General features: G+C 42.7%; 1 protein-coding gene across 2 annotated transcripts in view; it reads right to left on the bottom strand.

The window, feature by feature from the left end:
* ATXN1 (ataxin 1) overlaps positions 1–23,992 on the bottom strand; it is a 461,092-nt gene that overhangs the window by 201,136 nt on the left and 235,964 nt on the right. For both annotated transcript variants that reach the window (XM_017887085.1, XM_017887086.1), the window contains one exon: positions 20,727–20,787. The gene's annotated coding sequence lies outside the window, so the exon portion shown is untranslated. The remainder of the gene's footprint in view (positions 1–20,726; positions 20,788–23,992) is intronic.

Raw genomic sequence — 23,992 nt, 5'->3', positions numbered from 1 at the left:
ACATAGTTTGTATTTCTACAAATTCCTTTTGAGTTACTGGGCAACATTCTACTTAAGTGGACCCTTATGATGGTAGTATAATGAAAATATCCCTAAGTCATATCCCTAAAATAATTCCCACTGAACATTTCATTGAATGCTCAGTATGTGCAAAGTACTGTGAGGTCAGGTTCAGAAATGGAGAAAGCATGTTTATTGCTTTGAATGCGGAATATTGATTTTAAAACACTAAGCTAATCGTCACCAACTCTAATAATTTTGATGATTCCTCATTGCCAAGAGCATTGATTTTCAAATGTGTTTTTTAAAAGCCAGAGCTCTGCTTTCAAACGAAATCTTATATAGAAATCTAATACACAAAATAAATAAAATTGAGGCTACCTACACGATATAATTTCATTGGCTCCTCCTACTCCTCATCCATCACCGCCAAGTACTTCTGAAGGCAGCCCCATGGAGGTTCACAGGGCAGGGGTTGGGAGACTGAGAAATCCTTAGGCTACTGGAGAATGTGGTCTGACCTCCTCCGAGCTGAGAAGTCCGTACTCCTCAACATGGCCTATGAGACCCTCTATGGTTTGCTCCTGGCCTCATGACACATTACCACCAATGGAGCACTGACTGTTCCCTGCACACACTCTGCACCATGCTGTTTGTTCCCTGTGCTTTGTCCATGCTGTCCCTCGGCAGGTGATCCCTTTATGTCCGTCTTCTCTTTGACAGATGCCAAGACACCCCACAACTCTGCACAGCTGGACACAGTCTTAACTCCACACACACAATCATATTTGGCCCACCACACTGGCTGGTAATTATTGTTCATATGGCTTTCACTTAAACTAACCTGAGAGTAACACAAGCACAGAAAATGTATTCATAGTTATACTCCAGCTTGAAGCACAGATGTTGACCTAACAGTGGCTTCATAAATGTTTGTTGAATGAATGAATAAAGATGGATGGATGAGTGGATGACATGACAATACACTTTCATCAAACTAGGGAAAAGCCTTTATGTAAATATACATATATATTACATATATACTTCTAAACATTGTGGTAAACTACACAAATATAAAATTTACTATCTTAACCATTTTTTTTTTTTTTTTTTTTGAGATGGAGTCTCGCTCTGTCTCCCTAGCTGGAATGCAGTGGCGTGATCTCGGTTCACTGTAAGCTCCGCCTCCTGGGATCACGCCATTCTCCTGCCTCAGCCTCCTGAGCAGCTGGGACTACAGGCGCCCGCCACCGCGCCGGGCTAATTTTTTGCATTTTTTTTTAGTAGAGATGGGGTTTCACCATGGTCTCGATCTCCTGACCTCGTGATCCGCCCGCCTCGGCCTCCCAAAGTGCTGGGATTACAGGCGTGAGCCACCGTGCCTGGCCTCTCATCTTAACCATTTTTTAAGTATACAGTCAGTGGCATTAAGTACCTTCACAATGGTGCACAACCATCACCACCATCCACCTCCCAAACTCTTCATTTTGCAAAACTGAAACTTTTTAACATACATACATTTTTAAAAGTCTTAAAAACGTAATTTAATGATCTAGGGTGTGGGGTACCCAAGTTCTTCACTTCCCCCTTGCCCCCACCTGCTGTATATCTTGTGCCTTTCAGCCACACTTAGGGCATCTTTAGCAAGAAATGTGGTAAATGTGGTGGAGACATGTGGTCAATGAAACTCCTGCCTACGAGCTTTGCTACTAGCTAGCAGTTTGGGCTGCTCAAAATGAATTTCCTGGATAATTTTCCTAAGCCCTCACTGACTCCTACTCACATGGATTGTCAGGAGTCAGCTTTCACTCCTGGGACTGGTCTGGGCTTCCAGAAAGCATGCCTTGTAAAGAACAGAGCCTGTGTGTCAAACAGCCTATATACAATACACATAGCTTATATATGACAACCACGTGATTTGTCATTTTAACATTTCTGAACTCAGGACTTATTTTATATATGATTAGTACATAAAAGAGTGGTAGCACCCCCACCCCTAGAAACTAATCATTAAATCTACAGTGCATATTATCATCAGCGACACCAGAGAAATCAAAGAAAACTGGTATCTATTTCATATTTGCACAGAATCATTTTTAATTTTAAATGTTTTTCATATAATGATCACATTGCCGATCTCACACTTGGAGGAGCATAAAGAAAAGAAGGAAAAGGACTGAAAAAGGTGACAAGTCACTCAGGTGAATGGGATGAGGCCGGGAGGTGACCAGGCCTGGATCAGACATAAACTGCTCCCCACAAAGTCCTCTCCACAGCGCTCAGCCTCAGACTCCCCCCATGTGTAAAATGACACAAGGGAAATGAGAATCAAACCAGGGTTAAGCTGTTCCTGACGTGCCTCCTGCACCAACTTCCATCCAGCTCTCTGACCTTCTTATGAGGCTCAGGAGTCCTCCTGGGGGAAAGAGCTGCAACACCTGCTATTCTACTTTGCATGGTTGGCTCAGGCTCTAGAAAACAGCAAGAGCCCACCTCCTCCTGCAAACAGCAGTAGCTCTACTTCTGTTTTCCAACTGGGATCATGGCTACTGCTTTCTACTTCTCAGCAGCTAATTACACACGCCCTCCGAGGAACCTAGGCCACTGAGTGAGGGGCCCAAACTCAGCCGGACACAATCCCCACTTATCCCTCTCAGCTGTGGTCAGCTGGACACCTAGGCGCACATGGGGAAGCCACTCAGTCCTTGCCTGAAAGAAGACAACATATCGGCAGCCCAAATCTCAATCTTCTTGACTAATAGGCATGCTTACCATGTGTTGAATTTAACCAGCCAGCACCAAACCGTCAGACTTCCTGTTACTCAGAAATAAGTAAACAGTATGAAAAAGGTCCCTTATTAGGTGGGCTCAGGGTGCTGGTATCAGGACTATTTTTGTGTACTCTATCATTAGGTCAGGCTGACATCCCAAACCTTAAAAAGTTAATAAGGGAAAGAACGCATAAACGCATATAAGCTTTATATGGAAGGTTAAGTGCACTGGCAGCCTACTAAAATAGAAAGTTAAATACAGCAATGAGATTTTGAAATTTCCCCTTGCAATAAAAAAGAAGGGGCCTTAATAGGAACACAAGCCAGGCTTGCTGGAAAAGCAGTCTTTTTTCCTTAAAACAACCTGCAATAGACTACTTCTGGAGGACTTAAATTTCCGGAAATATTGTACCATCACTGACCCGTGTACATGGTTATGAGGCTCTCACACCAATAGCACTCTCAGGGAGAATCGACAGTTTAAAGAAAGCAAATCAGGGTCTCAGTAATAAGATGACTGAGAACATAAACTATTATGGATTTATCTTTTAAACACTTAAGTAATTTTAGTGTTGCTTCACTTGCCAGAGCAAATGAGTTATAAAAACCTCTGCTTTCTCATAAAAGCCTCCACATACCCAAGGAATGGTGAATGACGTTACAATAAGCAGCACGTGTCCCATTTCCTCCCATAAGGAATAATCCTCTTTTTGTGATTCTCCTTTTCACTTCATCTGGAGGGCAGTGTCTTCCCCCCTAGAAGAGAGGCCCAGGCTGAGAGCATCATGGTTTTGGCAGGGAACTCAGAAAATCTTGGCATCAGGGCTTACTATAAGCTGAGTGAAACAGGAATGGAAGATCATTGGAATCCCTGGAAAAATAGAAAATATTTCTAGGGTAGCACAGAAGTTTGGCCTTTTCGCTGGTGATTTGTTTCCATTTGTTCACATGCTGTGACTCATCATTTGGGTGACACGGAGCAGGCAGCATCATTTCAAGCTCATCATTTTATTAAGCAATGAGTCAAACAAAGAAAGTGGTTTAAGGGAAATGGTCATTTTCTAATGACTTTTCTCTAGTATGAGTTTATTTAATAGTTTTACATAAGCAAAGCTGATGTCTCCTCTGACCTCCCCCTTTTAAAATTTCCAGAAAATAAGACATTCTGATGGAGATCAGGCCACAAGACAATAGTTCAGAAAAGGGTAATTTTTGTTTTAATTTTTCTCCTCACTCCCTATTTAATGGTGGCCAGAATATCGAAATTCTCTGGAAAACACAGAACCCATTTACATGATGAATTCAATAATATATTATAATGTCTTATTCAGAAGTGTTAGGAGAATTGATGAGTTAATGTCGGTAAATCACTTTGCAATTCTCAGGTCAAAGATGTGAAATGAACATTATCATTACTTGTTTCAGTGGAGGCTCACTGGCGAAATGTGGTCTAGTGGGCCTAATTAGGAAACAAAAGCTTATAACTTTGCAGCAAGAGGGGAAAACATTTTTTCAGTACTTCCTTTTACCTATTTCTCTTCTGTGCTAAGAGAGTAAAGGGCATGCCAATGATTATTGATAACATCATTCAACTCCATGTAACTAGTTGACACTAGTGAAATAAACCAAACGATGTAGGGATGTATGTATAGATGGATGGATGAATGGACAGATGGATGGATGGACAGACAAATGGCCAGTGACCAAAATATATATACTCCTCCGAGTTATATATTAAGGCTGCTTTTTTAGAACACTGTCCTTCTTACCCAAATTATCACTGTAGAAGCAGATCATCATGCTTTAAGCCTTAGAATATGATGGATTTCAATTACTGCATCATATTTGTGAGATTTTTGGTTAGGAACTTTTAATATGAATTTGTCCAATTTTTTCAGTAACGCAAAACTTTTTGGTTTAATTTAATCTGTTGCTATTCCTGCCCTTGCTGGCCAAACTCATAAAATAAAGATTTTCTAATATATGGTATTTAGAAATTCTCTACACTATAGAAGGTGTGTGAAGTTAACGAATAAATAAATGGATAAACAGATGGGTAAAAGGCATCACCCAACCACAGCACTGCAATGTCCAAAGGAACCCTGAAAGGTTCCCTCATGCCTCTAGGAAAGACTGACCTTTGAATATGCCAGACGAGCGTTTTTCTTAGCAAACATTTATGAGCAATGGGCTCAATCACCATGTTAGTGTTTAAGGGCTTTTACTATATAGAAGCTTTTTCTTTTACTAAAGTCTCCAAAGTCAAATTTATAATTGTTACATATGCCTGAATAAAAGGTAAGGTAATATGAGGTAGTTTTTCTCCAGAGAGCCCTCAGAAAAGCCTAAGTACCCCTAATTTTTGAGTTCTTATGAAGTTTATCATTTTATTTATTGGTCTCTTAAATAAAGTAGTCTTTATGGAAGACATATTACCTTAAAACTACCTTGATAAATGCCAGTTTGGCATGTTTATATGTTTATAACAGCCACCTAACAGAACTGTTTTTCCTTTTGGTTTTTAATGGAAGAAAACAAATTTGACTAGTAATTATTCTTGGAAGTATGACTTTCCTAGTTGCAAGCACTGGATGTCACTATAAATAAAAAAGCATTTTAAAGATTACTTTTTAAAGCAACACAGTAAGTGGTTAAGTTGCAGAGTTCATGAAAATACACTCACAGGAAGAATGAAGAAAAACATCTCTTAATAATATAGTTTAGGATATTGTTACAATAATGGTCCCCACAGTACGATGCCTCCCTGAAGCCATGCTCACATTAACTGTGGGCTTGGCTATATGTCTTGTTTTGGCCAATGGGTCTTAACAAATGTAACCAATGAATACAGCAATGGGCACTTGCGGCTTAGGATGAAATTTCTGGTAACAGCATCAAACACAGACTAGATGAACGTCAAGATGATGTGCTTTGAAGAATGGTATTACATGAACGGCAAAGTAGTTCAAAAGATGAGGAAGATACTGATATAGTAGATAAAAGTTGTAAGTAAAATTATTTCATATAATATGAAAGTGTAAGAAAGCAATATGTCTAAATTAATGTATATATTATTTCAAATGTCTTTGAGATTAAATAATTTAAGTACAAATCTGATGGTTTAATAGAAATCTCTAAATCCTTAAATGCTTACAGTCAAACTGATCAAAAAATTCATTGAAAGGATAAAGGATGGCATAAATGTGAATTTCTATGGTATAAATCAGGCCCAGACTTCTTGAGCTGCAGGCCCGAAGACTCAACTGTCTATCTGAAATATCCCCTAAAAAAAAGTCTCAAACCTCCGACCTATTAGGATGGCTACTATGAAAAAAAATGTTTTAACCAAAAAATAACAACTGTTGGTGAGGATATGGAGAAACTGGAACTGTTGTGCACTGTTGGTAGAAATGCAAAGTGGTGCAGCCACTGTGGAAAACGATACAGCAGTTCCTACAAAAATTAAAAATAGAATTGCCATGTGATCCAGCAATTCCATTTCCGGGTATATACCCAAAGGAACTGAAAGGAGAACCTCAAATTTGTACACCCACATTCATAGCAGCATTATTCACAGTAACCAAAAGGCGGAAACAACCCAACTGTTTATGGACAGATGAATGAATAGACAAAATGTGATATATACAAGAGGGGAATATTCATCAGCCTTAAAAGAGGAAATTCTGACACATGTTACACCATGGATGACCTTGAGGACATTGTGCTAAACAAAAAGTCACAAAAGGACAAATCCTGTGTGATTCTACTTACAGGAGGTCCCTAGAGTAGTCAAATTCATAGAGACAGAAAGTAGAATGGTGATTCCCAGGGGGGAGGGGGATGGGGAATGGGGAATTTATGGTTTACTGGGTATAGAATTTTGCAAGATGCAAACAGCTGAGACTGGATGTGCAATAATGAGAATATACCGGATACCATCGAGCTGTATCTTGAACCCAGCTACCTCTCTCTGATGTCACTGCCACCATTCAAGCCCAAACCACTATCATTTTCTATCATGTCAACTACAGGTTTCTTACCTGGCCTCCCTGTTTTTCTTGCCATCCTTTTAATGTCAGACAGTAAAAAGTGTCATGAAAATAGCAAGGCAGGGTAAGAAGACTGGCATACTATGTTAGGGAGGATGGACAAGGAAGGTCTTTTGGAGGTGACATTTGTGCATTCATTCAGGTCATTTTTCCATTCAAAAGTATTCGATAGCTCTTTCTGACTGTCCTATTTATGGTAATTCTGTAATCACAGGACTGAAACCCTGACAGCCCCTGGATACCTTCTGATCCTTCTCTCTCTGTATCGCATCTATTCTCTATTTTCCCAATTGCTAAGAGTAATCATGCTATCTGTCCTATCTATTACTCCTTCTCTTGGAATGGGCTGTCATTCCCCACTCCCGTCTATCCTACATACACATGCCAGATGAATCTTTCTAAACTGCAGTTTCAATCTTCTTTCTCGTTTCAAAATCTCTTGTTGCTGGTTCCTCTTTGCTTCCTGAATTAAGTCCAGAGTTTCCATCCCAGACTGTCTGACAGTCTACAATATGGCTTCCACTTACCTTCCCAACTGTTATCTCCCACTTTTCCCCATCACAGGCATACGGACAGCCCCTAGTTCCCAGAATGTACTCTTCACTTTCCAGAATCTGTGTCTCTGGTCTCAATGGCCCTCACACACCTCCCCCCGATCCCTGTTGCAAACTAAAATCCAATTCCCAAATCACCTTCTCTGTGGAAACTGGCCTGATTTTCCCAATCAGAAGTGATCACTTCTATCTTTAACCCTCTGAAGCATGTTTTACTTTTATACACAGTTTATTGCCTCTGTCTTATGCCGTATTTATTTGTATACTTTTCCTAGTTCCTTTTCAGATCATAGGATTTTTGAAAATCAAATATGGCTCCTAGCAACTTGCTCCTCGAAGTGTGGTCCTGGGACCAGCAGCATCTCAGACCCCATCTCAGACCGCCAGGATCAGAACCTGCATTTTAACAGTATTCCCAGTGGATTCCAACCCACTTGATCAGGCTCACAGCAGCCACTCATCTCATACTTGACTGGTTGAACTGACTAGGAAAACAAAGTATGAGAAAACAAACATAACTTACATAACTCATTCAAAGATCACTGTGAGTGAATAATGCTTTAACTATATAAAACTAGGGCCAGCCACAGTGACTCACACCTAGCACTGTGGGAAGCCGAGGTGGGAGAATCACTTGAGTCCAGGAGTTCGAGACCAGCCAGAGAAACATAGTAAAACCCCATCTCTACCAAAAATACAAAAATTAGCTGGTCATGGTGGCACACACTTGTAGTCCCAAGCTACTTGGGAGGCTGAGGTGGGAGGACTGCTTGAGCCCCAGGAGGTCGAGGCTGCAGTGAGCTGTGAGTGCACCACTGCACTCCAGCCTGGGTGACAGAGTGAGACCCTGTCTCAATAAATAAATAAATAGAAATAAAAATACAGTAAAGGTATACAGAAAGCAGAAGTTTAATTTTACTAACCTTCTGAGGGAGGAAAACAAATGTCACCTTGGCCAACCAAACAGATCTGGGAAGATTTTGTCTTTTTATAAAGCTTGTCTATTTATGGGTGGGAAGTCAGCAGAAAAACTGCTTGCCAATAGTACACTTCTCCCACTTTAATGAAATCGGTTGGCTGTGAAAATATGTGCATCAAAGTTTTAAAGAGTTTTCTGTCACATCCAGTAGACTTATAATACAGATTGCTACAGATGGAAGATTTATCCTCATTTGATGTAGCAACAGCACTACGTTCTTTGAACTGTAACAAAGCTTTTGATTTTTTTTTCCCCACGTGGTAGACGAATCTTAGTAAGAAAATACAGACTTGATATGACACATACTCAACTACTGTTAAGTGGGTGCTTAATTTAGTTAGGGATAGGAAGGGTGGAAGCTGGGGAAAGTCCTGCTTAGAGGGTACCTCGCTGGCCACTAGAGGGCATTAACACGTGAATAAAATCATCCTGATTTCCAGGATTCAAACAGTAGACACCACGCATGGGAATTAATGGGGCTACTGCTTCACTCTTCCCTTCCCCTTATAAATGGCCAGACAGCCGACAACTGCAAAGATGTGGAAGTATATCTAAACCCTTTTCATGTTTTAACACAATAGACATTTAAGGGAATAAACTTGAGCCACACTAGCTGCAGGACTAGGATTGACATACACTTCCTTCAGGGTGCCCAGTTTCCATTCTTCAGAAGTCCACAACCTTCTGAATAGCATCGGTCTTTTCTCCCTCAGAATCAGCCTAGCAGCAAGTCTGAAACCTCCAAAAACTTCTCACACCTGTACTTCTAGCACTTTGGGAAGCCGAGGTGAGAGGATTGCCTGAGCCCAGGAATTCAAGACCAGCCATGTCTCTAAAACTTCCAAAACCTCCAGCCTGCTTGCTAAAAATTCAAGTTGATAATCTATCCATTGCAAAAGGATATTTCCTTCAGGAAGCGGGAGGAAGATAAGCGAGACTGGGGAAGACTGAAGACGACAGTCCTCAGTCCTGAGGAGAATGAGCAGGAAGTGACTGATGGCCAGTCCCAGGCCACCGCCCTGCCTTAGCGGGTGTCTTTGCCATGAGGTGGCCTTCCAGGTAGCTTGGCTTGCTTCTGCACCTAAGCTTATAATGGCAAGACTCTAACCTCGCCTCTCCAGCCCCCATCTTTCTCTTCAAATGGTCTCCCTAATCTTTGTACATACTCATGGGTTTAATTACCAGGCAGGATGCCCTGAGGCAGCCAGGTGTTAGTTGGCAAGAGAACACACAAAGGCCTCCCCTCCATTCAGCATCAGGGCGATAAAGATATCATTACCCTCAAAGCCAGCTCCTCAGAAGTTCTGCCACTAGGGCAGATATGAAAGGCTTTACCACATAGTTTTCACACACAGTTCTTCTTCCTCAGAAAGCACCATTTGTTTCAGTATCCGTAAATAACTCCTACAGAAGACACAATTTGCTCTAACGTTTTGGAGCTATGGAATTTATTACGATCACAGAACCAGGAAATAGCTGAATGTGAAAACAGGAACATCTCAAATCACCCCTCAGCTCTAATAAGAGTAGGGCATTTCCAATTAAAAGCCAAGTCATTGCTGTGTCTACTGCTCTCTCTCAATGAGGGGCCGCACTCCCAGGACAGTGTCAGCATACTTAGCATTTCAAATACTGAATAAAAACAACAGCATCTCCAAGTTCTAAGCATTTATAAAAGGTATTCTCTTCTAAAGATAAAGACAACTTTAGAATGCAGGCCCTTTTATTTTCTCCCAATCGGTTGAAAAGTGAAGAGAAATAGAATGGGCTGAACAAAATATATAGCAGGCTCTGTGGTCTGCTTTTTCTAAAAGTTCTGCCCACAGATTTTCAGACACCAACAGCAACAAACAGTCATTCCCTCCCTCCCGCAAGTGAGGGTGAGAGCCAATGCCAGGAGCTACAGCAACAGAAGAATATACATTAAAAGAGAGACAGGAGAGTGGCTTAGACCCTCTGCCTGCCATCACCATCACCTCCTAACCAGAAATGACAACAAGCAGCACTTTCTAGGAATTTGTTAGTGGCTGTGATCACATGTCCTTCTTGCACTCGCATTTCTCTTTTGACCAAATATTATTTAGTAAGATGTGGCTGAGTGACCCCTGGGAATCACCATTGGAACGGAAGGCTTTCTAAGTAAAATATCTGTTCAGTATCTGTTCTTGTGCAAAGCACATTTCAAAAGTTCAGTCAACAGCTAGGAAAATGATTGGGGCACGCAGAATCCCTTCTACGCCTTCTACGTGTATGCATTTTTCAGCTCCTGAGTTGAGAAGACATATTAAAAACTCAGCAACATGTTTATATTCATTAAACAGCAAATGTCCTTTCAAACAAAATCCAACAGGGCAGAGATTACTGTTTGTGCTAATGGAAAGTGATCAAAAGCCCCAAGATTCTTTGGTTAGCTGACTCTAAAGCCTGTTCCTGCTTGAGTTTCTACACAAAGTACATCAAAAGAATATAGATATCACTGGAGATTCTAAATGTTTAAAGTCTCCAGGACTAGCAAGAAAATAGGCTTGAAACTATAGGAAACAGGGAACAGAACAGTACTGTTGACTTCCACCTTTTCCCTGCAACACAATACGTTACAATCTATAAATAGCTTAGCCTGTCCGTTTAAATATGCACCTCCCCCGGAAAAGACAGCGGCTTCCAATCATCTTGCTATTTGCAAGGAATCTTACTCACAAATCAATCTAACAGGCCACGGTGATATTACGGGGATGTAAAAGGGATTGAAATGATCAAGAGCACCACGTATCTTCCAAGTCAAGTGGGGTCCTATGCCTTGCTGGTTTGAAGAAGTGGGAGAACCTTCATCAAGAGCAGCAACTCAGGTGTCTGTCCACTAGAGTAAGCAGGAGGTTCTGACCAGCAAGGGTAGCCTAGGGCGTGGGAGGGAGGGAGACAGTGACTTCAAAGCTTTCCTGTTCTGTCACACTTCCTGCACCTCTGCCCAGAGGTGGCCGCTCCACAGACCCAAGCAGAAAGCAGACAAGAAAGGCAGGATGTCAGGAATTCTCTTCTCTCCCAGCAGCATCTTTCCAGTTCTAGCCTAAATGCAGGGAAAAAAGATTTGGGGCTGGGGCACCCCTGAATCCCAGGGAGATCAGGAGCTCACTGATTGCTTGGAGCTGAAGAGTCGCTGTGCGCAAGCTGCACACGGCCGTGGCTTCTCTCATTAGCCTCTCTTCTACCACTAGAGCCTAGCAGCTATGAAAAGTGACACGACAAGCCAGCCCCAGAAAGCAAAATGGGAATGCAATACATTCCTCCTCTCACCCATCAAACAGTCTTCTTCCTCCTTTCTCCCAAATCAAAACTGACTCCCTCTCGTTGGATCACAAAGACCAAGGACGTAATATGCAGTGGCCTTGTGGAGTTTAAAAAAAAAAAAAAAAAAAAAAAAAGACTGTCAGCTTGCAAGAATTTTACCAACCGGCAAGACATTACCCCTCATGTTCCAGAGCCATAGGGAGGCTGCGTCTGACAGCGAGGCACACCAGCAGCAGAGAGACGGTTCTCATGGGTGGATGGTGAGCCCTCTCTTATCAATAGCTAGACTAGGCAACCACATATTCCGTTTTACTTTCTTGCCCACATTTAAACCATTTTATCTCCACTAGAGGGCCAGGACGGAGATGAAATTTCAGCCTGGCAGTTTTGCTGCTGATTTAAGATTTGATCCTAAACCTTGGGGAGGGAGGACTCGAAGGAAGGGATGTGGGGTTACGGCAACTCAGATACTCACAGTGGGCAGATCTGGGTCCCAGGCAATCCCTCGGTTCTGCCACCGGCTGTCTATCTCATGGGATGACACCGTTATTAAAATAATATCCACAGCACTTTGGGAGGCCAAGGCGGGCAGATCATGAGGTCAAGAGATTGAGACCAGCCTGGCCAACATGGTGAAACTCCACCTCTACTAAAAATACAAAATATTACCCAGGCGTGGTGGTGGGAGCCTGTAATCCCAGCTACTTGGGAGGCTGTGGCAGAAGAATCGCTTGAACTCAGGAGGCAGAGGTTGCAGTGAGCCAAGATTGCGGCACTGCACTCCAACCTGGCGACAGAGTGAGGCACCGTATCAAAATAATAATAGTAATAACGACAACAATATCCACAAACTACAATACAGGACACTTTCAGTAGCCACCTGGGCTCAAAAATTGGGTTATCTCTGACTCCATTCCTTTCCTTGTTTCTTTCTTTTTTTTTTTTTTATTGAGACGGAGTCTCGCTCTGTCCCCCAGGCTGGAGGGCGGTGGCACAATCTCAGCTCACTGCAAGCTCCGCCTTCCAGGTTCATGCCATTCTCCTGCCTCAGCCCCCTGAGTAGCTGGGACTACAGGCGCCCGCCACCGTGCCCAGCTAATTTTTTGTATTTTAGTAGAGACGGGGTTTCACCGTGGTCTCGATCTCCTGACCTTGTGATCCACCCGCCTCGGCCTCCCAAAGTGCTGGGATTACAGGCGTGAGCCACCGCGCCCGGCCTCCTTGTTTCTTATATCCAAACAGTTGCTCAGTTTGTTCAACTCTTTCTTTGTAGTGTTCCCCACGTCTGTCCCTTTATAACACGCCCACGGTAGTTCTCAAAACCTTATCTCCTTATACCTGCAACTGCCTTCCCTCTGGGACCCTAGACTCTGTTTTCTCCACCATCTCACGGGCTATGGACACAGCTGTAAAGTTCATCTCACTAAAACATGGTTGGTCACATCCCCAACTTGTTAAAAAATCTCCAGTGACTGCCAACCCCCAGTTCAGGACCCCTCCCCACAGCACTGCCTATTTACACAGTGACCACTCCTCCCTCCCCACCACCACCACCCACAAACCATACACCAACAACAAGCACCATGTCCTGGGAATCTGTCAGTGGCTGGGACTCGATCCTCCTGGCAGGCAGGTTTCTCTTCACCATATAATACACACGCAGCGAATGTGGTTGAGGGGTCCTCATTCTTTGGTCTGACACATGTGGTGTGACCCCTATCTCCCTGTCCAAGGCAGTCTCCCTCTTTCTCTCTATGAGTTTTCCATTCTCCACATTGAGTCCCACATGGAGCTTCCCACTTACTTTACATGTTCGGTTGCTGTGTTTTGCTCAGCATATGTGTGGTCCCTGTCTGGAAGCCCCTCTTCATTGATCTGGAGCTGAATTGTGGTCTGTTCACCAGGACCCCAGATGAAAGATGAAAGCATGAGAGAAGTGGATGCACGAGAGGGATGGTATAAGGTGGTCTGTACACCTGGGATGGAATCATGGGAGCATCCCGGACAGGTTAACTTTGCCTTAATAAAGCTTCTTAATTTTTAGCAAGCATAATGGTCTCCATTTCATTCAGGAGGAACAAGGTTAGAAAGACAAGATGGGACCAGATAACTCGTGAACTGTGAGTTGAGCTGTGGACTGTTAGGCAGTGATGTGTCTAAGACAAGGCCAATGTCTGGCAGGCCAGGGCTTTAATATAAGTTTAGCCACCTGCTAAATGGAGTTTAATTTGCCCGTGTCCTTATGACTGTCCAATCACCATAGCTAATTAATGTTAACTATGTTGTTATTTTTATTAATGCTCTTTCAATGTTAGTAAATTTTTTTTTTTTTTTTTTTTTTTTTTTTTTTTTTTTTTTTTGAGACGGAGTCTCGCTCTGTCGCCCAGGCTGGAGTGCAGTGGCCGGATCTCAGCTCACTGCAAGCTCCGCCTCCCGGGTTTACGCCATTCTCCTGCCTCAGCCTCCCAAGTAGCTGGGACTACAGGCGCCCGCCACCTCACCCGGCTAGTTTTTTGTATTTTTTAGTAGAGACGGGGTTTCGCCGTGTTAGCCAGGATGGTCTCGATCTCCTGACCTCGCGATCCACCCGTCTCGGCCTCCCAAAGTGCTGGGATTACAGGCTTGAGCCACCGCGCCCGGCCTAGTAAATATTTTTGAGCCAGATCTGATTGTTCCAAGCCTGGGCTTTGGGGGCTGCCAGGTATATTACTGCTTCAACACTATCAGGAGCGAGTCACAATGCATTCTTATGTTCATCCATTCTTTTACCCTATACATTCATCGAGCATTTACCGTGTGCTGTGTGAGAGGACTGGGATGATGTGAGTTATATAAAAGGCTAAAAGTCATGCTTAGGACATAGCAGGTGACAAGTGTCCCTTCTAGGCCAAAGCTTTGAAGCATTTAATTGCTGGTGCAATTTTCCAATTTTTCTCTCTTCCAGTGATCATGAAAGAGGCCCCGAGATGGCTGGATAAAAAGATCAAAGCAGACTGCATCATGGAGTTATGCATAGAGGACAGTTGTCCTGGAGAGATATCGCATCCACAGCGGTCACTGCATGAATGAGAAATAAACTTTTATTTTGCTAAGCTACTGAAAGTTTAGGGTTGATCATTTCTGCAACAAAAGCTTATCCTATCCTGACTAATATAATAGCTTTTATTTTCTCTATTATTACCATTTGGTAATGAATCATGTCTAACAATGCCTCATGATAGGCTTTATATTTACTACCCTCAATATCTTTTAATTGCCTTAATGTCACATTTACTCACTCCTTGCCACTTAATGAGACAGGAGCCTCTTGAAGATAGTGACCTTGGCTTGTACTTTCAGGGCTTACCTTTTCACGCTCCAACTCACATTTTCCTTTCTCCCTCACCATTTTCCCAAAAATTGAGTTGTGAGCCTTGCAAGCAGTAGCTGTTTAACTCATAACTGATGACTTGATATTTTCCCACTAGGAAATAATTCCCAATATGTAATGACAATTATCCATTTGCATTAACCAATACCACTCTGGAGGCATGGATAATCAGGAATTCAGTGCAATGGCTACAAGAAGGCATTAGCTATTCATCTGTGACTTTATTTTAGCCATGACCTTGATTGTATGTCAACCATGGCTCATCATTTTTACTTATTTGTGTTGACCCTAGTGTCTTTAGGTCTACTTAATGATTTTGGTCTGGGCTTCTAAAATTCTCATTCAGTCATTTATTTATTCACACAAATATAGTAGCACAGAATAAAAGCTATGGAGTCAGGCTAGCTGTGAGACTGTGGGCCAGCCACGTGACCTCTTTATGTCCCCAGTTTCCTTATCCACAAAATGAGAGTTTAAAATGTATCTTGTAAGGTTGTTGTGAGAATTATACAAGTTAATATATGCAAGATACATAAAAGTTATTTTAAATTTTAAATCTTAAATTTAAATTTTAAGATAAAGCAGTACTGGGCATGTTGTAAGTGCTTAGAATGCTAATATTATCATCTACTGAGCACTTACTACATGGCAGATATTAGAGGAACAAGAAGGATTAACAGGTTCCCCAGTTCTTCAGGCATTTGCAGTCTAGTAAGGGTAATAGATATGGAAACAAATAAGTGAAGTACTACAGAGCCAGAGAGAGAGAGAACAGAAGTACATACACATACATATGCACAAAAGGACACAGGTATGTAGGTACACACACATGCACACAAAGATGCACATGTGCACGCTCACCTACATGAGAGCACACACATACACACATGCCAACTACTGCCAACTGATGAGCCACATACAGAGCAAGAAGAGACCACGATCACTGAACTAGCTCTTATAGGCTTGCCAGACAAGACAGGGCACCAGGGATTTCCAGGTAATTAAAGAGTGTGAGCAGAGGCATCAAACAACATCTATGCGTTTATTCATTCAACAAATGTTGATCAAATGCCTCCTATGTGCTTGACACAGTTTTAAATACTGAGATACATGCAGTCCATGAGACTGACAAGGCTTTTGCTTTCACTGAGCTAACATTCTAATAGAGGAGACTAACAATAAACCCGCAGTCGGATGCAGAAGCCCAAGCGCCATGAAGAAAACACAACAGGTAAGAAGGCTTGAGTGAGCTGGGGGCGGGTAGGCCTGATGGTGTGCAGGGAACAGAAACATGGTCAGAGCAGGAAGGAAACACCACGCCCCACCCCAGCTTTCTACGGGGGAGGATTTCCCTTACACCCTCTGACCTCTTGCTCCAACCTTTTCTTCCTCAAGGGTGTAGAATGAGTAACCCGGCTGGTGCTAAAGCCAACACGGTCTATGCCCCTCTCCTTGGATAGGGTTAATCTATAAAATTTTGAGCAGGGTTAGCAGGGATTTGGGCCTCTTCACACAGACAGGTGCCTGTAGACTCAAAACTTTCCTGCAGGTGGCCTGCGACCAAGCTAGACTGGGGAACAGGTAGGTGGCAAGTTAGCACATTGCCCTCAGTCACACAGCAGCATTCTGGCCCCCGTCGGCCTCAATACTCTTGTCTTATTTCTCAGTGGGCTCGGAACTTGGGACGGGAAGAGAACTCTTGTAAGATAAAAGTTTTCATAAGATAAAAACCTTCCCTCCCCTAAGCAGACCTCAAAACCAAATTAGGAATCACTATCCTTATCTATCAAACCTAATCTATCTGTCATCTTAATGGAAAAAATCCCTCCTATCTCTTACTTAATTGTTCAAAAAAATTGCTAGACTGAGAAGTCTCGACCCCAAGACAAATTCAATACAGTGAATATTGGGAGTGAGGTGAGAAAAAGGATTATTTTGGTGCCAGTATAAAACCCAGGGGTATATGCTATGGTCAGTAGCCACAAAGAGGAAGATGAGGAAATATGAAGCTTTTAGATATTCTTACCTTGTGACTTTATATCTACATTAAAAAGAAAACCACATTAGGAAAATAATTTCTTGAGTTTACCTTTTCTTTGAAGAACTGAACAACATTTTCAATATATTTACACACTTGCCTCAGAATTTCCTTGGGAGATAGGGTGAGAATACAACGTTGTCATGAACAAATATTAATGTCATGGTTACTATCCGCAGAGCTTAGTTGTGAGCATTAGAGAATTCTTTTTAAGAAGATGAAGAAGAAGATACATGGTTCCTATCCTTGAAGGGCTTAGTCTCTACCTAGAAAACCACTCAGGCCCCCAAAGCAATGTATATCAAAAAAGGAAATACAAGAGCAATGTCAAATGGATGGTAAAGATTTTTTAAAATGCTTCAGGAGTTCAGAGGGAAAAAAGCATCTGTTGAAACTAAGAGTTCTTACAATGCTTTCATTAAGGATTGTATAGATGAGAAAACATCACAGAAATGTGAAAGCCCCAACCACACATCAGTAGAGAAACTGCAATTAGAAACTGCCTCTCTGGTCCAAGCTCCCAGAAGATGAGAAATGGGTATTGCCTTTCTTTGTGCAGTCCTACTGGGCCTGGCATTGCAGGCTCCACGGGTAGGTGTCTCCTCAATCTGCAGTGTATTAAATGAGCACTCTGTTTCCCTGGATTTCACATTGCTCCATGTCGCTACTCACACATTTCAGCCAGGAGCAGCAGACCATGATGCACGGGAAGTATCCTCCCCACCAGGCCATTCTGACAGAGCCGCTGTGCCACAGGGAGGATGAAAAGCACAGGCTCTCCACCTCCTTTCAATTGCTAAGGCAGGCAGGTGCTGCCAACCCTGCTGACCCATTCAGAGGCCTGTAGAACGTTCCTACAGGCATTGCCTCCTCTCTCATCAAGTCCCAAGATGGACCGGGACAGGAGGCAAGTGTTAATAGCAGAAGTAGATAGTAACAATTACGAAAACCACATTCTCCGCATATCACAGGCCCCAGGAGGGGAAAGGCAAGAGTGGATAAGGTGGGAAATAAAAGAGGGTATCAGGGCTGCCCTCATCCTGCCCAGGATACACTGGCTGTCACAGTCATTATATGTTTTCTGGCAGCACAGTCATGTTGCTATGGAACCAATGCATGTCATTGCCACCTGGCCTCTAGCAAATAAAATCACAGTGCTGGCAAGAGCATTTCCCTGGATTTCCCTTAAAGAGATACCATTGATGGTGACTGCTGTTTGAGCTTAGAAACAACAGCAGCATTGTTCCCAAGACCCAGCCCCACTGCATACTATGAAACTGAACCCAGGGACTCATGTTTTACAAGGTGTATGTGCATGTGGGGGCCAGCTTCTGAGCTTCTTTTTAGGAAAAAAAAATACTCATGGCTTCTATCTGTGTTTAGTTTTTTTCTTATTTGGTAAAAGCAAACGGCTTGCAATATGTTGGATAATTATTTGATGCCCTCTTGAATGTTGACATCAAACATGACCCCAGAAGGAAACCAAAGTAGCCACAAGTGGTCTACATGGGTTCAGACGGTCCTTCTTTCATTCCTTCACTATTTCATGCCTCAGATCCTTCTCTACCAGTTTATTCTTTACCCAAGGAATCCTATGATGTAGGCATGGAAATGGACATTTCTTCACTTTCTCGAGGCCCTTAATTGCCCCCTTCTTTTAGTCTAATTAATCTCTTGACTCTAAAGAGACCTTTACATTCCCCAGACAGCAACAGGTGTCAGTGACCCACACTGTATCGTGGTGAGCTCTGAGAATAAACCTTTTGGGCTTTTCTCAGATAAGACAGGAAAATGGAAACCTTCATACTTCTAATGAATGCTAACTCATGTAGACCCAGCTCTGTGGACAGGAGAGATCAATATTAGGGTAATTCAGCAGATGATCCCTCACAAATCAGCAATCTATGTTCTATATTCCATTCAGTATGTTGGTAGAAACCAATTATGTCTGTATCTACATAAGGAGATGATCAAGTTCCACAATAATGACTCTAATTAGGAAAGAAGACAAAGTGATTAAGTTGACAAGTTGGATAAAATAATAAACACAAGCTCTTAATGCCACCCTTTGACCACTCCCTAGGTAAGATGAAATGTTTTGGAAATAAGCGCACTTAGTTCACCAACCTAAATGAACACAATTCGAAGCCAGATTTAACCTAGGATGTCTTAAAAACACACACACACACACACACACACACACACACACAATCAAGTCTACCTTCTGGGATTCTAACTGAGAATCATGTTCTTAACTTTTCTCCATCTTATCACACAACTGCGCTCTTACGTAAAAACCAACATAACTTTAAAAAAATGAATAAACGGGGCCGGGCGCGGTGGCTCACGCCTGTAATCCCAGCACTTTGGGAGGCTGAGGCGGGCAGATCACGAAGTCAGGAGATTGAGACCATCCTAGGTAACACTGTGAAACCCCGTCTCTACTAAAAATACAAAAAATTACCCGGGCATGGTAGCGGGCTCCTGTAGTCTCAGCTACTTGGGAGGCTGAGGCAGGAGAATGGCCTGAACCCAGGAGGCAGAGCTTGCAGTGAGCCAAGATCGCACCACTGCACTCCAGCCTGGGCGACAGAAAGAGACCCTGTCTCAAATAAATAAAATAAAATAAAAGAATAAATGTTTCTCAGAAGTCTCTATGACAGTAGGTCAAATTTGTACTTCAATATAGGAACCCTGATAGGCATTCTTCTGCAGGTGCAGACAACCGCGAGTCAGGTGTGTGGGTCGGCAGCTGGACTGCACACACCTGCAGGTGTACTGTGACTTCTAGCTGCAAAGCAGATGTACCACCAAGTCTCAGCCTGTGACAACGTGGCATTGCAGATGCAGTGGTTTGGAAAGGGCGCAAAGGAAAATAAGCTTTCTCAGATGACGTCCATAACAGAAGTGTTTTGGGTACACTCGCTCTGCCAACCCCTTTACTTAGTAGCCAACTATGATTATGAGAAAGTCAAACAGTCTATACCAGCATCAGTCTTGACCCTTGCCTTAGGGGTGATCATTATTAGATTACCAAGACCACTTTAAGTTGAACTACCTATAATTCTACAGCCTCAAAAAGAATCTGCAGATTCCAAAACCAGTCTTGTGCAGGGCAAACATCACGCAGCTAGGAGCCAAACACACCTGTGTCATAATCCCAGCTCTGCTACTCTCCATGAAGCCCCACAAAGGTGATGTGAAGCCTCTGGGCCTCAGCTGCCTCATCTGTACATAGGGCCTTTGCCAGACAAGCTCTCAGGTCTCATCTGGGGCTCACATCCTATTATTCTTGGTCATGGAATTCAAGAGACATCACAGTCACTTGAAGAAATTGGATGGTTCCCCCTTGCCCACAGCTGTATTTCTGTGCACCAGTTGCTGAGGGAAAGAAACTTCCTCTTTGCGAGCTGGACAAGTCAATAGCAACGATGATGACCTCGCAAGAGGCAAAGCATGTGAACACCATAAAGAAATGGCAGAAAAAATCTACAAGGGAAACCATCTCTCCAAAGGACCCAGTGATAAGGAGAGTCGAAGAACAGGAAAAATACCTTGGTTCCAAGCACAAGAAAACGAGAGAATGCATGCTGTCACACACTTTTTCTTGGCGCATCATAGTAATTGGATAACATTTTGATGTGGGTAAAAATACAGGAAAGATTCAAAGGATCACTCACCCTATGAAAACAGCAGCTCGATTTCTTTTCACGAAGAAAATGGTCTAATTTCTTTGGAAAACTGGAAGAGAAAAGAGATTTTAAAACAATTTATAACTCCATTTTCTAAATCAGTCCAAATGAGCAGGCCTAGAGGTGATAAGAAATTCCAGCCCCTAGCACTTTGGCCTTTATTAGGTGCACAGTAAATGTCTGAAGAACAATAGATGCGTGATTATTTGGCTGACTATACGAAGTTCAAAAGCAGAGCTTTGAACAATCAATACGTAGAAAACAATCGCAGGCATGATTCATTTATCATGAGATGTATGGTCCTTGTGACAAAGAGTGCCCAAGAAATCAATTTTTTAGGTGCGTTTTTTTAAAATGTCATGTCCTCCATGCCCACCATGATGCTTATTGAAGAAGCCTTTTTTGTATTTTTTTTAAAGTAATGTTTCTGTAGAGATGTTGCCCAGGTTGGTCTTGAACTCCTGGCCTCAAGCGCTTCTTCCACCTTGGCCTCCCAAAGTGTTGGGATTACAGGTTTGAGCCACTGTACCCAGCCTTGTTTCGTTTTCTGGGATAGGGTCTTGCTTTGTCACCCAGGTTTGTCATAGATCTATGCCCATTTTATAGTTGGAAACCCTGAGCCCCAGGGGACTGAGCCACTTGCTCATGTGTGTACGGTTGTGAGTGGCAGAGGTGAGCTGAGACCCTGGGATCCTCCCTCCAAAGTGCCTCTCATGGGGGAATTCAGTGACCATGGATGGGGGTGCCATCATAGCTCACTGCAGCCTCAAACTCCTAGACTCAAACTCCTGCCTTAGCCCCCAAGTAGCTGGGACTACAGGCATGTGCCACCACATCTGGATTAAAATGTTGTGTTTTTTCTTTATTTGCAGAGATGGAATCTTGCTACATTGCCCAGGCTGTGAAGAAGTCTTAGTAAATAACCAAAGTACCCCATTCCTGCACTTTGCTCTTTCCCGAAATGGTATACTCACAGCTTCACTCCCCGCAGTGATTTGTATGTAATTAGGCTCATATGGGAATGTGGACTTGGCAGAGGGGCGCTGGAGGCCACATATCAGGCTGACTAAGTAATCCCGTGAGGAAGCCACGGTGTCTGAGATACTGACGGGTCAAACAAAGTGTGGGAAAGAACAGAGATGATGTGAATGTTGGACAGAGGAAGCCTGAAAGACAAAGGGAGATAAGGGAGCGACGGCAACAGACTGTTTAATCTACACCACCCAAGGAACTAAGTTCAAGATCCAACTCAACAATAATTTCCAGAGACTATTTTAAAGACGCCTTTGCAGGTTTAAGAGAGGCTGTGAGGCAAAGCTATTCCAGCTCCTGACGTTCTGTGGGCAAGTTGCACAGGATTCCAGAACCTTTGGGATTCATTCTATGTGCCGTGGAAGGCCACAGCTTTCCTGCCCTTTTCCTCAGGGGACGTGGACTGCATGTGGCCACCAAGGCAGGATAGAGCTTCTTCAGGATGGCCCACCAGCCTGCAGGAAGATTCCCAGACTCTGTTTCTCAGAATCTAAAGGGCACTCCTCCAAGTCCCACAGAGCAGTCCACAAGTATTTAACGTGACACTGACTATGCAGTCAGACTATCCTAGGCTAGGCGGGGCTGCAAAGACAAAGGTTATGCTCCAATTGAAAAAACTGCCAGAAAACCATGCAAACATTGAAAAACGGTAGATACTGACAAAATATGAGTATCTTCTTTGTTTTAAAGCAACACTTTATAATCCACTCACACGCATTGACCTTTTCATCCTAACAACAGATGAGATGTCTACAGTATGAATTCTTGAGACCACAAAGATAGATTTCAAAGTCAGACCTCAGTCTGAGCCTCAGCTCAGTCACAGAGGAGCTCTGTGGTTCCAGTCACTTAAACTCTCTGAACCCTTTCCTCATTTGTATAACGGCAATAACAATACCGACTTCATAGAATGTTTCTAGTTTTTAAGGTGGCATTTGGTACACAGAAGAGACTGAATAAAACCAAAAGGCATTATCACCATTTGGCACAACATGTTCATATATCTGTAACAATGGAGGAAAGACACAGGAGAGATTTTGGCGACTTAATAATTTGCCAGAATGTGACTGAGTGTGGTGGCTCACTCCTGTAATCCCAGCACTTTGGGAGGCTGAGTGGGGTGGATCACCTGAGGTCAGGAGTTTGAGACCAACCTGGCCACTGTGGTAAAACTCTGTCTCTACTAAAAATACAAAATTAGCTGGGCATGGTGGCATGCACCTGTACTCCCAGCTACTTGGGAGGCTGAGTTCAAGGAAAATTGCTTGAACTTGGGAGGCGGAAGTTGCAGTGAGCCAAGATCATGCCATTGCACTCCAGCCTGGGCAACAAGAGCAAAACAAACAAACAAAAAACAACAAAAAATTTACCAGAATGTGAGTACCTGCACCGTATTCCCTTTTTCCTCACCCCTCACAAGTAGATGAGACAAGTAGCCACAAGATCCAGAAATCCTACTGCTGGGTATATACTCAGAAGAAAGGAAATCAGTATATTGAGGACAAGTCTGCACTTCCTCTGTTTGTTGCAGCACTGTTTACAACATCTAAGATTTGGAAGCAATATAAATGTCTACCAACAGATGAATGGATAAAGAAAGTGTGGTATATACACACAATGGAATATTATTCAGCCATAAAAAAGAATGAGATTTAGTCATTTGTAACAACATGGATGGAACGAGATCATTATGTTAAGTGAAAAAAGCCAGGTACAGAAAGACAAACTTAGCATGTTCTCACTTATTTGTGGAATCTAAAAAATCAAACCTACTGAACTCATGGACACAGAGAGTAGGAGGATGGCTACCAAAGGCTGGGAAGGGTAGTAGGGTGTTGGAGGGGAGGTAGGGATGGTTAATGGGTACAAAAAAAGTAGTTAGAATAAATAAGATCTACTATTTGATAACACAACAGGGTGACTGTAGTCAATAACAACTGTACATTTTAAAATAAAGAGTATAACTGGAGTGTTTGCAATGTAATGGATAAATGCTTGGGGGGATGGATACTCTATTCTTCACGATGTGTTTATTTTACATGTCTGTATCAAAACACCTCATGTACCCCATACATATACACACCTACTATGTACCCGCAAAAATTTTTTAAATTAAAAAAAAATTACAGGACTACGCAGTCAAAAAAAGTGGATGAGACAAATGAGAACAAAATAAAACTGTTTACTATATAATAATTAGATAAATAGAAAAACTCAAGTAA

Source organism: Rhinopithecus bieti, unplaced genomic scaffold, assembly GCF_001698545.2.
Source record: "Rhinopithecus bieti isolate Rb0 unplaced genomic scaffold, ASM169854v2 scaffold_16601, whole genome shotgun sequence".
Taxonomy (NCBI): domain Eukaryota; kingdom Metazoa; phylum Chordata; class Mammalia; order Primates; family Cercopithecidae; genus Rhinopithecus; species Rhinopithecus bieti.
The sequence above is the reverse complement of the archived record's forward strand: the minus strand, read 5'-3'. Positions and strand labels throughout refer to the sequence as shown.